The following is a 10,753-nucleotide window of genomic DNA, read 5'->3' on the forward strand; positions in this document are numbered from 1 at the left end:
CTACAGTGCATTGTAAATTTAACCTTTAGAGGCACTAGAACACTGAAAAAAAAAAAAACACACACACACAACATGTAACTTGCTTTATTGATGTCTACACATTTTTGCGGTGAACTGGAACTAAATCAGCAACATCTCTGAGATATGCTTGTACTTTTTATGCTTCAATAAGATTCCATTTATGACCTGAGATATCAGAGTAATCAGAAATTAATTAAACTGGGGAAGAATTGAAGAGAGAATGGGGAGGAAGGTCTCTATTGCTAGGCCTTCCTTTACAAATAAGTTTCCCCTCAAAAAAAAAATTATATATATACACACATATTTCCTTTTCTTCTCTTTCATTATCTCAATTTATTTTACAAAGAATTTTTGACTTCATAAATAATATGTGCCAGACCCTGCCTGAGACAAAGGATTCAAAAAAGAGCAATAGAGAGAGTCCAACTGTATCATGGTGAGCACTAAAGATGCAAGTATTGAAGGTCATGGCAATAACAGGGAGACTTGACCTAATCCTAAGTGTCCTTGTCATCGTGGCCTTTGAACTAAGATTGAATGATGAATAGGAGTTAATTAAGAAAAGAACCTTCAAAGTTAGAAGAAGCAGAATTTCCTAGAGTTGAACTTGAGGAGATAAAGGAAACTTGGGCAGCTTGAGTAAATAAAAGTTAGTATGTATAGGGAAAGAGAGAAAAAAAAAAGTAAGAATGGAGTTAAAAAAAAGTAAGAAAATGATAGGTGATAGGACAAACAGATTGATGTATAGGCAGAAAAGTGGAGATTTTCTAAGTTTTGGTTTCTATTTTCTTAATCAAACATGAAAAACTAAACTGAGAGTGATAAGACCTAGACGAGCGTCTTCATAAATTCCACATTTTAAAGTCCAGGTGAAGGAGAATTAACAGTGAGAGTATCATGAGGAAAAAAAAAAAAAAGTGAAGTATACACACCGATATTACGGGGTTAAGAGGCGGAACAAAGAGCCATGCAATAGCATTAGGTTATAGCCATTAGAAAGGGAAAGTAAAGGAGAAAATAATGTAAAGTAGACGAGTCCTGTGAGCTCCATAAAATTAAGAATTACGGATTGCATTATTTTAGTGTCTTTTATTGTTTTACCTAATAAACCATGAAAGGGCCTATATATTGTGAAAAACACCCAGACCTTATACCTTTGTATGGGAATCATCATAAAAGCTGCTACCCCTACCCAAGGGTTAGAAACACCTTACGGAAGAAATACAGGCACACATGAGAGAGACACAGCTTGGCAGATTGTGTTCATGGCCAAAAAAATACTTGTCAGCATGCTTCTCTGAGTTCGTGGAAACTTTTTTGACAAAGAGGTCAATGTGAGTCTTCTGCCACCTGACAAACTGTTGTTTGCGATCATCTTATAATCATATATGTCATTTTCATGCTTTTCTGAGCTTTCCAAGTTTATTGCTGATGATAGCTTTTACCAAAAACTAATGAATTGTAGGAAGTTATATGTCGCATACATAAAGAAAGGAAACAAACACTTCTTATTGCTCTTGGAAGATGTATTTAATTCAAATTTTACAATTTGGATTCAGCATGAATTGCAATAAATGGATCTTCGGCAGAGTTACTAATAGAAAACTGAGCTGTGCCATCACTGGAAACATAGACTTTAATTCCTGTACAACTGTTACCAACTTTATCTCCAGAGATAACATCACAGTATGTGCCACCAGGAAGACCAGTTTGCAAAGTTGAAGATAATTGCCTGTAAAATAAAAGTTAAGATGTAACTTGAGTTCAACACAATTAAAAGCAGGAACACGGGCCATCTCTAAAACAAGCAGCTTAACTCTGAGCCGTAGAACTCTAAGAACTCTAAGAAGTCGGGGTCTCCGTGCAAAGAAAATATAACACAAGGACCTCTCCAGTGGGTGTAAATCGTTTGCTCAGGGCCAAAACTATTCTTAGAGAAAACACAGCAATTTCCCAGTCAGTAGGGAACATTATTTTTAAAAAATTTAAGGTCGAAGAGTATCATTGCAAATTGGACTGGATCGCCTCTCTTAGAGAAAAGTGCTTCTCGTGGTAAACGCAAGTATCTTAAATGTGTCCTCATCTGAGCACAAGAAAATACCGATTACTTCCAAGAATTTAAATTTGATTATTTCCTCAAAAATTTATTCTCTTCAAGAGGAGATAAAAAGTTGCTTGCATTTCTGTGAAGCAGTATATGGTTTTCAAAGGTAAAGCCTCTCATAAATCGATTTTGCTCTTCTCATCTACAAACGATAGAAATTAAAGAACCAGCCGTGGATTCTTTGATCAAGAAAGAGATGAATTTGATTTAGTTTTCATCAGTAAAATACAGTTTGGGCTAGAACGAGCTAAGCATGAGTGGCGGCAGACCCTGGACTGCTTGCAAAGAGGACTTCTGGGTATGTGAGGGAATCAACTGCTTGCAAAGAAGACTTCAGGTTATGTGAGGGAATCAATACACCTGAAGCAGAGAATGCAGGGAACACAAATGAAAAGTCAGTAAGGAGAAGTCTCAGAACTAAAACTCAAAAGATCTCCTGAGGTCGGTCTTTGAATATAACATACATATTCTTTTTACATGTACTTTAAAAAACATTATTTGTCACAGAGAGATACGACAGTGAAAACAGAACTAGACAAACTCAAAAGCACTAGAGACCAGAATAGGCAAAAAAGAGAGAGAGAGAGAGAAAAGTGTTTTGGTCCTGAGGCAGAATTTGTCTTGATTTCAACAAAGGCTGTAGTCATTCTTCCAGGGATTTCGCAACTTTTCTATTAACTACTTTGTGTATTTTGTGTGAAGTGTGTATATGTAAGCATATACACGGGCATCCTATCCATCTGCATATGATACACAAAAGTGCACGGAAAGTAATTGCTCAGAACAGAAAGCCCTTAGGAGAGGGCTTATGGGGAGCAGATCAAAAGAATAAAGCTATCTTTTTCTTTGGGCCCTTTTCTCATCACTATGTTTTCTTAATCCACTGACTAGAGGATGTTTCAGGTGAAAAATCTGAAAAAATCAGATTTTTTCACCTATGAAAAAATTAGGTGAGCAGAAAGAAAACAGCAATAAACCAAGAGCATATAAAAGCATAAGCATTATTTCAAATGGGTATCAACTTACCAATCATCATTGTTAAAGACAATGAATCCTCTGTTTCCTCTTCCAAAAGCTACCTGGTTGCTTCCGTTATCCCACCAGTTTGCAAAAGGTTGGCCGTCCACCACGTTACGGAACCAAACCATGTTCCTAAGAGAAAATGGCATGGGAAACGTTGAGGAGTAATTCCATGGCTTCAGATAAAGTCTTCAGAAGGTTTATTATTAGAGGATACCTCTAAACAAGTAGTCTTACCTTATCTGACGCCATCGATGCTCACAGACCCAGTCATTGCCACAGGTAGTATCTGCATTAATAGTAACTTCCTTAATGACCCCGTTATTATTTGGTGGCCCAATCCAATCATTAACATCCTTGATTGGCAAAAAGAAATCATTTTAAAAGACGGCATGTTTAACACAGCCTGTTCCCCAAACTCAATCTGTTCTATTGGGGTCTTCATGGTGTCTTCATTTAGAATCCAACTCCTTCATTATTTTTACTTTTCTCCTTCCAAACTTCACCTTCTCTGGGCCCATATTTCAAACAAGGGTATGATTGGTTTTGGTTTTTTTTAACTCTCTCGTTTGCTTTCCAAGGAATTGCAATGATTTCTTAACATCACTTGTAGATAATGTAATTTCGTGGAAACGGCAAGGACTTTTGCGTCAGAAACAGCAGGTTCTATGACAACTGGCCAAGAAAACTTAGATAATATTCATCATTTCTCTGCCTGATTTTGCTCTTCTTAAAATGAAGCTTTTGCTTTGTTGCTATAACATTGAAATAATTTATGTAAAAATGCTTCAAAAAATCTGCTAAATAAATATTACTTTCTTTCATTCCTCCTTGTTGAGTAAGTGCACTAATCAAAACACCACAATAATCTTTACACACCTGACCAAACTTTTAATATTGTGCGTTTCTCTTTTAAATGTAGTTCTCTTTTTTCTTCAGTTTTTTGAAGCCCACACCCACTGCATGTGGAACTTCCTAGCCAGGGATCAAACCTGAGCCACCGCAGTGACAATGCTGGATCTTTAACTTCTCAGGCATAGGGAACTCCAATACTGTATTCTTCCGACTGGTACTTTTAATCATTAAATAAACAACAGACTATGCCTAGGAAGGTTATCAGAGTGTGTCTTAAAATCATGCCGTATCATAAACAGTGGACAAATCAAACGTTTCTAGCATGCAGAAGTCCTAAAAAGTCTTGGAAATGTTATGGGAAGAGGGAGAATGGACTTATGCCATGACTCCTGCCATCAGAAATAGGGCCAGTTACTGAAAATTATAGGAAATAGGCTCAGGAGAAGGGGACATCTTCCAAATAGTAAAGCTCGCTAAAAACAAAACGAGGTCCTCCACAAAGGAATGAGCTTCCTAACTTGAAAGGGATCTAGAAGAAAGTAGATAAATACCTATCTTGGGTGCAATGAAGACGATTTTCTAATTCAGGTGTGAAGTTGCTACTTGAGGCTGCATGTGAAATCTTCCGATTAAAGAGGAAGTTTACCTCTAACTTTCCAAATACTTCAACACTCTATGTCTCAGTTCCTTTTTAAAATTACTGCTCAGATTCATGTCTTTGCCACATTGTCAAAACTTCTCTGCTCTTTCTCCTTCCTAGAACAGACTGCAAACAGCTCTTCTTTTAAGACACGCACTTTCCGTCTTCTTCTGTTTTCCCTACTGAACCTCCATTCGGCTAGGCAAATTCTCTGCACGCCAGTACAAAACATTTTAGAAACGGATTTAACAAATATTTGTTATCCTCCCTGTGCTGTGGGCAGGTACTTTTTAAAGGGGTTGGCAAGTGTGGCTTTTTCATCCTCATATCAATGCTATGAAGTAGGTCTTTATGAGAAGCATACTTATCTTACTCGCTGTATCCTTATTTTCAAGTGGGTTATTTGGGGGCAGGAAGTAGGCTCACCATATCTGGAAATAGTTGGCCCACTCTGGGTCAATAGAGACCTGTCGTTTTTATTTTTTAATATCCACCGTATTGCTAAAAGAGCCCTGCAACAGGCTGGCCTTCCCTAAATATTTGACAAAATACGTAGTGTATGTCACGGCATCATGTGCAAGTAAAACCTCTTCTCCTTGAGAAAAAGATATTTTTTGGACAACACCAAAACTTACTTGTCCATTCACAAAATTTCTTGCCCAACGGTAGCTTGACATCACTCGTGTGAATCCGTAAGGGTGGGCGAGCATAAATCCAACTGCCACTTTGTACAGTCTAAAAGGCACAGAATACCATCATCACAGAAGAAAACAATATTTTAATGTCATTCAAAGGGAGCTTCAAAATCGGGGAACTGTGTTTCCTACCTAGCGTCCCAGAATGTAAGAATAGATGCTCCCCCTGCTCCATGCCCTCGCTGGTTGTCATGGTTATCAACAAAGACAAGGGCTCTATCAGAGGGCATGAAACCCCAGCCTTCTCCCCAGTTCCTACAAACCAAACAAAAGAACGTTAAATTCAAATAAATGCATTCGTTCATAACAGTTGTAGAGTAACCTAACATGTCGTTCCTTCAGTAGAGCACCCTCCAATGAAATTCTCTAATGAAATGATTATTCTGTAGGGCCTTTGAAACATAAATTACATAGATATGTAATCCTCAGACACATTCCAGGTGTGTTTATATGTAGGAATACTTCAAGTACATTCATGTTACAGGTAGAAGATGTGTGTGACAAAAATTAGTTTCCAATAGTTTGGGTATATGATGATGGAGGTGGATTTCCAAAGGGTGAACGAACATTGATATCACACTCTACAGAATGACAAGTGGGGATGAAAGAAGGCCTACATACTGTATTCGTAGAAGATAAAGAGTTTATATATGAAATTAATTTCTTAATATATCTAAATTCTACAGTACGACCACATTACAGCGACTTCATCCTTAATAGAATCTTCTGAATAAGAACCTAGCACTAACAGATTATATACCAATATTGGTCAAGGCTAGTAGAGTCCTCTAATACACAGATGCAAATCTCTACGTTTTGGCTTTCTAGACATACTTCCTTGTGACTGACATTCTAAATAAGAAATATAATCAATTGCAGTCTGGGGAATTATACCACAGTATTAGTCAATGAATCCGTGAAAGACATCTGCCTTGAGAAGGTAACCCGTGTTGGGGTATGGCACAAATATGTGTGAAGTAAATCAAAGTATAATTCACATTTCACTTACTTCAAGTAAGACATCTTCTCTCCACTCCACTTGCGCACAACGGTGCCCAGTTTTGCACCGTATTTAAATTCTGTCACGCGGCCATTTCCAAAGTACTCACTGCTTTTAATTGCCTCACCACCCAAATCAATCACCTAGTAGAAATGGAGACAAAACTTTCATGTTAAGGAAGAACTTTAACAAGGTAAACTAACACTACCCAGAGAATAGCTTTATACCGTCTGTGTTGCACCTAATGCCCCTAACGGTTTTCCTTATAGCAAGATTCCTGTTTCTTTGCTACACCTATGCTTCTATGGAGAACAGTTTGGAGATACCTTAGAAATCTATACATAGAACTTCCATATGACCCTGCAATCCCACTCTTGGGCATCTATCCGGACAAAGCTCTACTTAAAAGAGACACATGCACCCGCATGTTCATTGCAGCACTATTCACAACAGCCAGGACATGGAAACAACCCAAATGTCAATCGACAGATGACTGGATTCGGAAGATGTGGTATATATACACAATGGAATACTACTCAGCCATAAAAAAGGATGACATCATGCCATTTGCAGCAACATGGATGGAACTAGAGAATCTCATACTGAGGTAAATGAGCCAGAAAGACAAAGACAAATACCATATGATATCACTTATAACTGGAATCTAATATCCAGCACAAATGAACATCTCCTCAGAAAAGAAAATTATGGACTTGGAGAAGAGACTTGTGGTTGCCTGATGGGAGGGGGAGGGAGTGGGAGGGATCGGGAGCTTGGGCTTATCAGACACAACCTAGAATAGATTTACAAGGAGATCCTGCTGAATAGCATTGAGAACTATGTCTAGATACTCATGTCTAGAACAGATTTACAAGGAGATCCCGCTGAATAGCATTGAGAACTATGTCTAGATACTGCAATGTATACATCTAAGGATAACCTGACGCCCTTGCTGTACAGTGGGAAAATAAAAAAAAATAAAAAAAAAAGAAAGTACAAGTGATGGGACAAAATGACCTGTACTCCTGTGAAATACTGGCCTCATGTAGTCTCACATGTCAATGATAAGAGTAGCTCACACGTATAGCAGCACTTCATATCTGCATGACGATATTTCTACGTGGTTGATAAATAACTCATTAATCCTTCAAAGACATTACCATGACCCCTTTCGATTAATTTTGGAAAAAAAAAAATTGCTACCCAGAGAAGTTAGTTAGCCTAAACCAACACAGCTGAGAGTGCTAGAGCCAAGAGTGAGTCACACAGACTAGCTCAGGACAACAACTGCATTACCACCCGTCATCTCGAATGCTCTCTGGGCAGCTGATAAATGCCACAAGCTGTCTGCAGGCTAAGGAGATTCTCCGCGTTTGTATCAAACACCCCTTGTGATACAGCTAGATGTGCTACCTCTGACTCGAAGGGGGTTAAAGAACACCCTGCTGTGTAAATGCTGTAGCCACTAATCTACACAGAAATGGTACTTTCAATGAAACCCGCTACTGCTTTTCTAACGAATTACATTACAGGGTTTCCCATGCACGTATACACATTGAGGTACCTCCTGGAATATGAAAGGTCGACTTCCGGCAGGGAACCAGTTGGTGTTTAGGTTGTGAAGTTTATCCAAAACTGCTTTTATGTCTCCAGGCCACATGTGCTTAGAAGCATCAATTCGGAACCCTGCTACACCAATGTCAATGAGTTTGTTTAGATAATCAGCAATCATGGAGCGCACATAATCTTTTTCCAGTGCAAGATCAAGAAGACCAACCAGTTGACAATCTCTGACCTATTGAGGCAAAAATGGAGTGACTCATACAGAAAACATCATCTTTCCCTGAGCATTCACCTGACTATGCATTCATTTACTCATTAACAGACATTCCTTTACTGCATTCTAGGCCTTGGTCTCTGAGGAGACTGCCATCCTCATATGCGCATGCCTGGAACATATTTTCTAGCATGAAAATGGAGAAGGTAGGAAGTAAAGAGGATGAGCTTTTTCACTGGGAGAAATTCAATTTGGAAAACACTATTTTAAGCATTGCCCTGAAATTCCTTTTATTTCACTGTGTTTCTTTTCATGGCCCCATCTCTAGCCTTTGGAAGTGCCCAGGCCAGGAGTCCAATCAGAGCTGCAGCTGTGACTGATACCACAGCCTGGGGCGATGCCAGACCCTTACCCCACGAAGCAAGGCCAGGGATCATACCCACATCCTCATGGACACTCTGTCTGGTTACTAACATGCTAAGCCACAGAGGAACTCCAGGTTCTCATTTTAACAGTCAGACTTGGAACCCTGTTTTCCTAAGGAATCTGGACTAATAGCTTTTAAATGGAGAGCAATAACCTACTTGCTGAGAAGCACAGATAGTTCTTGCTTTTTTAATTTTTTTACTTACTTGATAAGGATCATTATAGCTCTCGATTCCTCCACTTGCAGTTTTACATTTACCATCGTTAAAATCCCAAGCAGAGTATGGGACTGCTGGAAACTCCCTGTTCCAGGGTTGCAATAACTTCCACAAGTGGTGCCCGTTCCTGCAGCTGCACCACTTCCACACATATGATTAATGACAGCATCCACATAAATACGCACCTGAAAGTCAAAGGTTCCATTTCAGTTTACCTTAAAAGAGGCAGAAATTAGAAGACTCCTGATCAAGGTGTACCGCATGTTAGCAACACTCTAAGATACCTCTTCCTTATCTTATACCTTAGCTTCCCAGAAGAGCAAAGGTCAAGTGTGAGAGGAAATCACTGGGAAGGCCCACAGGCGTTCTAGCCATTTGGCCAACGACCTGCGTGTGGGATACACTGAGAGAACCCCAAACTACCATAACCACGAAAAAAAGCACAGCCTTTTTATGGTGGTCAGTAAGAATCAGTTGAGGCCGGAGTGATTATTGACTTTTGACATGTCCATAGGTCGTCCTTAGAAATAAGCAGCCAGTCTCTACCACCTGTGTAGGGTCAGAAGAAGGAAAAGTAGATATTCTCACTCGTTACGCTCCTCCTCAAAGAGAAAATAATTATGGAATTATTTACCATCAAAGGACCTATAGGAAAGAAGACCCCCCAAAATTATGGGTGGGGACACAAGCCACATTAAGGCAACAGCAAAACCTTTAACCAGAATTCCAATTTCTCACTCTAAAACAATGTCCCCCAGAAAAAGTCATACGGGGTCAAAGTTGATATTCTGCTTCATCAGTAAGTTCATGGCCTTAAACTCTTACTTATATCTCCTGTAGTAGACAGAGGGCACATACACAAATGTTTACCAATGTCGAACATGAGACAACAATCACATTTGAGTTTAGAGCTAAAGCATGCAGTGGACCTCGAAAATATAGGAAAACTGTTCTTCTCAAGAGGAAATTGAGACAGGAGAGAGAAATGAGTTCTCTACACAAGATTTTTAAAGGAAGCTTTAATTCACTTACGCCAACGTTGTTACATCTAGTCACCATGTCTCTGAATTCATTTTCATTTCCTGATCTGGTACATAACTTGTAACTCACTGGTTGGTATCTCTCCCACCAAGGTCTTGAAGGGTTAGTGACTACTAAATTTTCATTGGGGGGGGAGACCTGCAAATAAAACAACCTTAATAAGTATCAAATTATGGCTCACTCTGTATCGCTGACCATCCTGGAAACTATTCAGTAACACACTATTTTTTTCTTTTCTGAATCTTTGTATATGCTGCCACCGTTCTTTACAACCAGGTAAGAATATCAATATCACAGTGGAAATGTCCTGCTTAAAAAATATGGTATTAGAAATAAAACAGTGAGTTGCCAACAATTTCACGTGTGTTTCTTCTTCAGAAAACTGTTTTACTTCGCCTACTTAACCTGTGAACTAACGTCCCAGCTTCACAGACACAGATCGCAATGCCTTTTACTCTAAGCACGGCAAAATCTCCAATTTATACTGCGAACCATACCCACCTGTACCCCTCCAAATCCTTTGGGGCCCAAATACCGCTCACATTCAAGAGCAATGTCAACCCAGCGCCATTCAAACAGATGGACAATAGACGTTCGTCCAGACTGGGTTTGTGGGGCATACTGGGCCCAGCAGAACCCAATGGCTGAAAGCAGCAGAAACAACTTCATTTTGCTCTGAGGTTGTCAACGGTCTTCCCGGCAAGTATTTATAATCCTGCAAGAAGCATATTTTACAAAGCAAATATTGACATGAATAAATACTTAGAGCACAAACCGTGAATGCATACTCCAAAAATAACTATTGATAATTACACTAAACAGGTGAGGAACATCCCGAAAATCTCCCAGGAATACTATCTAAATGACCTTTTCAGACAATGTTTTCCTTACTGAGGGAACAGCAAGTTTTGAAACATCTGGCATGTTATCTACAGAAAGGTCTTAATCATGTATTG

The 10,753-nt window shown here is 39.1% G+C and overlaps 1 pseudogene across 1 annotated transcript; it reads right to left on the reverse strand.

Annotated features, from left to right (window-relative positions):
* Positions 1-1,532: 1,532 nt before the first annotated feature.
* LOC100153446 (pancreatic alpha-amylase-like) lies at positions 1,533-10,507 on the reverse strand (annotated as a pseudogene). Its single transcript, XR_130570.5, has 10 exons — positions 10,299-10,507; positions 9,789-9,935; positions 8,745-8,941; positions 7,900-8,130; positions 6,345-6,478; positions 5,468-5,590; positions 5,276-5,375; positions 3,383-3,501; positions 3,152-3,277; positions 1,533-1,753 (listed from the first exon to the last, which is right to left on the reverse strand). The product of XR_130570.5 is annotated as a pancreatic alpha-amylase-like (transcript).
* Positions 10,508-10,753: the final 246 nt, after the last annotated feature.

This window comes from Sus scrofa, chromosome 4 (genome assembly GCF_054392235.1).
Source record: "Sus scrofa isolate SSC_HxYL_T2T_F1_AM1 chromosome 4, Sscrofa_HxYL_maternal_Yorkshire_Landrace_v2.0, whole genome shotgun sequence".
Lineage (NCBI taxonomy): Eukaryota > Metazoa > Chordata > Mammalia > Artiodactyla > Suidae > Sus > Sus scrofa.